General features: G+C 49.1%; 1 protein-coding gene across 1 annotated transcript in view; it reads right to left on the reverse strand.

Moving 5' to 3' along the window:
• Positions 1 to 4,040, reverse strand: part of nexmifb (neurite extension and migration factor b) — a 29,964-nt gene extending 25,924 nt beyond the window's left edge. The window contains exon 1 of the mRNA XM_056601242.1: positions 3,877 to 4,040. The gene's annotated coding sequence lies outside the window, so the exon portion shown is untranslated. The remainder of the gene's footprint in view (positions 1 to 3,876) is intronic.
• Between the last annotated feature and the right edge of the window lie 3,460 nt (positions 4,041 to 7,500).

Raw genomic sequence — 7,500 nt, forward strand, 5'->3', positions numbered from 1 at the left:
TGTGTGTTTGTGTTGTGTGTGTGTGTTTTGTTTTCTGTGTGTGCGTGCGTGCGTGCGTGTGTGCGTTCGTGCGTGTGTGTGTGTGTTGTGTGTGTGTGTGTGTTTTGTTTCTGTGCATGTGCATGTGTGCATGCGTGCATGCGTGCGTGTGTGCGTGCGTGCGTGTAATATGTCTCTCCACGGGCACTCATGTTCACGTCTTTGCATTTTAGGAGCAAAATAGACACCAGGGACATGAGTGGCTGCACGTCTTCTTCCCAGCAAAGCTCTTCTATTGAGGGCCCTAGCATCGCCATTACAGCACCCAGCATGGGGTGAGGGGGGGGGGGGGGGGGGGGGGTGGATAGAGTGTTGGGGGTGGGGGGGTGCACCAGGACACACTGCGATTCAATGCCCGAAAAATAAATGACAGTGTTCCAGGCCCTCATCCCCTAGACCCGAAAGCCCCAACCTCTCTAATTACAGTCGCCCTGCGGCCCCCCAGTGGGGGGTCCGTCTCCGCTGGGGCCAGCGGGTAGTCGGGTACACGCCGTACTGACACAGATCAAGTACGGCTCAACCTACAGCAGGCCCAATAAGGCACACCAGGCTATGACACACACACACACACATGCACGCACGCAAATGCACGCACGCACACACACACACACGTGCGCACGCACACGCACACAGACACACACACACACACACACACACAATCTTGCACACACAAACACATACACAAGCGCGCACACACACACACACGCACACACACACACACACACAGACAGGGACAGACTCAAGATGGTCCCGTCCTGCATGGGGGTTACCATCTGCAGAGAGGCACTCCGCCGGTACACAGAAAGAAGGGAAGAGGGATGACCCAGGGCTCCACACAGGAACATTAGACTCACCCAGATGTAGTAGTATGCTATTAATTACAGTGTTGCATTATTATAGAAAAAAAGGAACCAATTGGATTTGTATGCAGCCGCCTAACAGCACAATAACACAACACATAATCAAAGATGTTAAAAAATAAAGTAAAGGAACTTTGTTTATCGCTAATGCAATTACTGTATCATCAGAAGGGGAAATGTTTTGCCAGAGTTAAAAGGCCCCCAGTGAGTGAGCGAGAAAATAAAAGATAAGACCTCCAAGTTAATCCTGATTGTCGCCTCCATGCCCACTCCTGCACGGGTCGGCTGCTGCCCTGGAGTATTACCCTTGGCCACAGCACAAGGATATGTATACAGGAAGCGGATGAGGACATAGATTATCGCACTACACACACACACTGACATTAAAAAACAGAAGTGGAATATATTAATGATGGGGGGGGGAGGGGGGGGTGGGAGGGGCGGGGGAGGCTCGTTCTGAATGATTAAATGGCCTCTCTTTACGAAGGTTCCAGGGCCGCTGTGTGCAGGGCCTCACTCATTTGCCCGGGGCAGAGGAAGAGGAGAAGCCAGAATACACACGCGCGCACACATGGCCGGGGGAAGATAAGGAACCGTGTGTGTGCACAAGCCTGCTGGCGGGGGCTTATTTGATGGCTGCAACATTACGCTCAAATAGCACGTTCAAACACGCGCCCTGACCTCGCCTCGGTGGGACGGAGAGCCGCGCCGTGCTCAGGGGGGGGGGAAACATTGGGACTGGGCCCTCGTCTCTCAGCCCCTCGGAGAGCGGGTCGTTTTGAAGCGACTGGAGCGAGGTGGAGGACGCTGAGGGGGTTAGCCGAAGGGAGACGCGATGGCACGGGTTGGGCTTTAATACGCGCTGAACGCGGAACCATCAGCTCTACGCCGTGACACTTAGAGGAGATATTGTCCGGAGCCTCGTTCTCATAGTCACCTTTTTTTTTCCAAGCGCCCCTCCGCTGGTGTTGAAACAACAAGGGGTAGGCGGGCAGGCCCTGGCGTGGCCCCCAAACCTCTCTTCTCCTCCTCAACGCGTCGCCACAGCGCCCCGCCGACGGGCCCCCGATAGCACCCTGGGCCGCCACACATGATAATGACACCCCCATCACCCTCGTGTGTCAACTCAATTTCTAGCCCGAATCCCCCTCCCCCTCTACTCCCTTATTGGCTCCCTCTCTCTTTGATTCAATCAATGCATGGCCTTCCATCTGCTTTCTATTGCTGTCCTCCTCACGAATGGAAACGGGAGGGCTTTTCAATGAGGAGGGACGGCCTCTTAATTGCTGCTCCGTGGATTGAGCAGGGTGTTGGTCCTCACCATTGTACGGGTTGGATGTGTGTCGTTTTTTGTCATGATTCAAGCACTCAGATGTGTGAAAAATGTATGGCATAGCGTGCAAGCGTGCATGAGATGATGTATTCCACAGACACCGCAACTTGGGATGTATTCAAATGCTACAATAGCAACTAAACACCTTCATTGTCATTGTGCTTTTTAAATAATACTTATGGCCACATGTCTAAACTCATTCAATTCCAACCCGTTTAAATCGCCTATTTAAAACGTTGTCATCAGCTAATTCTGACACCTTCTAAACACACAGGCACACACACACACACACAAACACACGCACACACAAACACACGCACACACATACACACATACACACACACACAGTCACACACACACACACACACACACACACACACACACACACACACACACACACACACACACACACACACACACACACACAAACACACGCACACACACACACACAGCGAGGAACCCATCATTATTGGCCTCAGCTCATTATTTTCCAGCATGGCTTGTCTGGCTGGCTGTGTGGCTGCCTGGGACATTTAATAAACATCTGTCACGAGGCATCCTTTAAGGAGCAAAGACAGACTCAGGCAGCTACTGATCTAGTCACCGCACACAGTAGAGACATCCAGCAAGCCACTGCACCTGTAAGCGCCCCGAGACGAGGTTTAGGCCAATTCAATGTTACGCTGCTATTTTTATAACGTTTATAAATCATTTACCACCATCCCCGCGTCGCGAAGGGGGTTAGTGCATCGGACTAACTGTAAAATGCCTTTCGGTTTCATTTACCTACTCATGAATCATTCATTAGTTTGGGACATAGATTAGGCTATTCTCCTCCTCCCCTCCCCTCCCCTCCCCTCCCTCCCTTATTCGTTTTGGGGCCGCACATTTTAGGATGCATTACGTTGATTCAAAATGACGTCCATAGGCCACTGTTTGTCTACAAAACACTCATATAGGCTGGTAGTAGGCGACGGTCGCCTCAACTCGTAGCGATTTGAACGACCACACGTGGCAAAAAAAAAAACAGTTTCGGATACATTTATTGTCCCAATGCGAGCAGGTCCGACCCTCGCCTTAGAATAAGTGGGGGTATTTTTCGCAGAGAATATGGTAATCGATGGAGAGGAGACGGATGAATGTAGGCTACGGCAGCTGTCCCGTAGAAATACACCGCTACCAAAAACCCACAGCATACACTGTGTATTCGGATTACATAAAGCTGACGGTCAATTAAACAGTCACAGTGCGGGTTATTAGCATGGCACACCGTGGTCGGCTTTCGACTACATAACACAAGACGATATCGCTCCGTATTCAAACAGAGAGATGCTTACGCTAAAAAGCAGCGTAATATGAACGTGCCACTGCCTACCTCCAGAGCGAATGCACCCAGACTGCGTTTTTTTCCCCGTCGCAATGGGCTTCCTTCTTCTCCGTTTCTTTGGACCGTATCAGAGATGCGTCTTCTTCCCCCCGAAATGCAAGCACTTCCCCTGCATGTCTTCGCCCCCCCACCCCCCAAGAAAAAGCACCAGCAGCAGCCGCCAGCCAGGGCCTCCGGTAATAATAGCAGGTGGACGCGCCTCTCAGTGATGGAGACAGCGCGAGGCTCCTCTCCACTGCCGCTCCATTTTTACTTACGGAAGAATTGGTATTCCAGGAAACGCACTGGGGCACTCAGCGTGTCATCATATCCCCCGTTTTCAGCTTTCAAATCCCTCATTTGCGGTTGTCACTTCAGCCGCGTGAGCTATAGCTTTTTTCTTTTACGAGCTGCTTGATGATTGCATTGTCGTAGCTATCTGCCGTATTTTTTTCTTTTTTCTTTTTTTGCAGCTGGACCTCTCCCCCTCCTTGCCGCGCGCAGTCTCGTAGGCGCGCACTTGTCTGCCGCCGCCCCCCCGCCCCACCCCCTCACCCTCCCATCCCCTCCCCTCCCCAACCCTTCGATTCTTCTCGTCCCGACCTATGAGCGCGCGCACAGGCAGCCGACGTAAGGACACGCATTGCTTGATGGACGTGCTGAGCAAATCAGGTACCCCACTCCAAATAGGACTGTGCAGGCCAACTGCAATGACATCAATAATGAAAAGGCTACTCATGTATGCCTATGATGGATTACTGGCCTATCCACACTACTTGTCAAAATATAATCCTTTTTTTGCGAGCTCTCAGACAGATATTTCTTCATGTCCCGTCAGTTTCTTTTTTATTTTTATTCCAACTCTACCTTTCCTGTCAAATTAGAAAATAAATACAAATAATGGCGTCATCAATCGAATTGTAGATGCACACACACACACACACGCACACGCACACGCACACGCACACGCACACACGCACACACACACGCACACACACACACACACACACACACACACACACACACACACACACACACACACACAGATATGTGAATGCAGTAACTTACTTATATTACATTGGAAGAGTGGCAATTATTTAACCCGGACTGCAAGCAGTCACAAAAGGAAATCACAGCCCACGCACCGCTGACCCAAGCGACCACATACACGGGGGCATGAAATTACTCCTGGAGGCAACTATGCCTCCGACCAGGGTAGGTCTTTGTTGTTCAGCACTTGGTCTCTTTTTACTCCCAAAAACAAACACTGTACACACACATACACAGACAAGAAACAGACACACATAAATACACACACTCACTCACAAAGATGCACACACACACACACACACACACACACACACACACACACACACACACACACACACACACACACACACACACACACACACACACACACACACACACACACACACACACACACACACACAGAAACTTGATTGAGAGTAGGTATAGCTTATGTGGAATTTTGGGCCCCCTGCAGGATAAGCTGTCCATGCTTATCTGAGCAATTACTGCAATTGACACTGTCACGTCATCGAATGGGCTATCGTTACAAAATTTCCCACACGTTAAGGGAAGTTCACGTTTTCAGGTCATGGCACCTTCTGAAGCGGACTCGTAATTGATAGGAAAATGATTTAGCCATAACTCGGTTATCTTTTATGCAATCAAAAATCGATTTTAAATTCAAGATCAGGCACGTAGAACATGTGTATCTAGTCATTGATCCGGTGGTTATTTTGCAGAAAAAATGTTTAGGTTTTCATTCAACTTTCCCTGCAGAAATCCATGGTGGCGGTCCTGATCGTTTGACTGTGACCGAGAATTATAGCGCCCCCAATGGGCAAATTGGTCCCAAACTCGGTACCAATTTGTGACCTGCTTACTGGGAATACAAATGTCCGTGACACATTTAAAAACGTTTGCGGAATCAGGGGCTGAGCTATAGGCGTTAACAATCCGGAATAATAACAACACCTAAACCCTACAATAACAATTGGTATCCAACGACACCCTGTGAATACCTCATTAGAGTTGTTTTAATTTAGTCTTTGAGGCACAAACATTTGGGTTATTGATCTCCATAGTAACTGCTATAGCCGCAATTCTCAAATGCACACTCAAGCAAGCCTCAATTTGTACAGAGGTTTCAGGTAAAGACCATGTCGATCACATCTTATTGTGACCGCTATTGAAGGGAAATTGAAACAGTAACTACATCATGCACGTTCAATCTTCCTTTATTCTTACCTTTATAGTGAGGTAGCTCAGAATATATTCATGTTAAGTAGGGGATAATGGCTTCAACAATGCGGGGGGGGGGGGGGGGGGGGGGGGTTGTTTTCTACAGGGTACTGGTTCGTAGCATCCAACTATTATCAAGGTGGTCAGCACTGTGTCGGACATATACAGTAGCTATGAACTACGTAGCCTAAAAGTTGAACTCCTTTAGATTATGAAATATTCCAATACTATTGTCAATATAGCTAATGCAATACTACGACTATGACTATAGTTTACCTTTGCATAATTCAATGGCTGCTTGAATGAACACCACTGTAGATTGTAACACTAGCTCAGAAGAGCATTAAAAGTGCTTTGGACATGTAGAGAGCTTCCATATTAGTGAGTCTAAACCTGCTCTCCTGTAGGTTCCCGTCAAAGGTTTGCATGATCTCTACTGTACACATCTTGAAATCTAAATACCACCAGAGCTGCATAAGGTGGCTTGAAAGGGCTGCCAGTGTGTGCGTGCCTGTGCACAGATGTGAATATTCATAATTTCCCTTTGACCAGCAGCATTTATTTAGTACACAGGGATTACGCATACATTCCACACCCACACAAAACGGTGGAAATAACTACATCTTCTCTGAGGCATCTATGCATATTTACCACGCTGTAGATACCCCCCCACCACCTCCGTCCTGCATCATACCAGTCCCATTCTAATGGGCTTGCAGGGAGTGGGCTGGCAGTCTGCTGCCGAGGGAGTGCCCGGGGTCTTTGGGTATGCTGCCTGTTGTCTTTATGAAAATAATGCTACACGGAGCACTTCAGGAGGCCGCCGGACGCGCATCTGAGAGTTGGCATGCATAGTGCGTGGCTGAACTCTTTAATCACCTGTCCTCCCACTTTGAGATGCTACCGTGGGACCACCGTGCGCTTGTGTGTGTGTGTGTGTGTGTGTGTGTGTGTGTGTGTGTGTGTGTGTGTGTGTGTGTGAAAGCACGTCAAGCTTGTTCAGATTCGCCGGCTGTCCACCTGGGCCTATAACATCCATTACCGCAATACCATACCACATAGCATGATGTATGATGATTTAGGCAACTATAAGGCATGGACGGGCCTTGGCACATCACCGCTTAGCCTAGGAGGGCAGATACGGACTGACTGACAAGACTGTTGAGTGAACCTCCCCCCCCTGCTTTAAATGCGGGAGATCTGAAGGCTTGTGGTTTGCATTAGGGGCCGGAGTCCTGCTGCAGTCCGTATTAAGGATGTTATTAAAGGGTTTTGTGTGCAGGGCTGCCTTTGCGGCTGTATTATGCTAAACCGGAAGAAAGCTTCCTCATTACATCCTGAAGGAATACAAACAGACCCCACGACAACACTAATAACTCACGCGCATGCACGCGTACGTCCACACACACAAAGACGCACGCAGCGGGCAACACAACAATTTTGTTCAGCTGATGTTGTGATACATCATTGGTTTGCGCGCACGCACACACACACACACACACACACACACACACACACACACACACACACACACACACACACACACACACACACACACACACACACACACACACACACACACACACACACACACACACACACACACACACACACACACACACACACACACACAC

Source organism: Gadus chalcogrammus, chromosome 10, assembly GCF_026213295.1.
Source record: "Gadus chalcogrammus isolate NIFS_2021 chromosome 10, NIFS_Gcha_1.0, whole genome shotgun sequence".
Lineage (NCBI taxonomy): Eukaryota > Metazoa > Chordata > Actinopteri > Gadiformes > Gadidae > Gadus > Gadus chalcogrammus.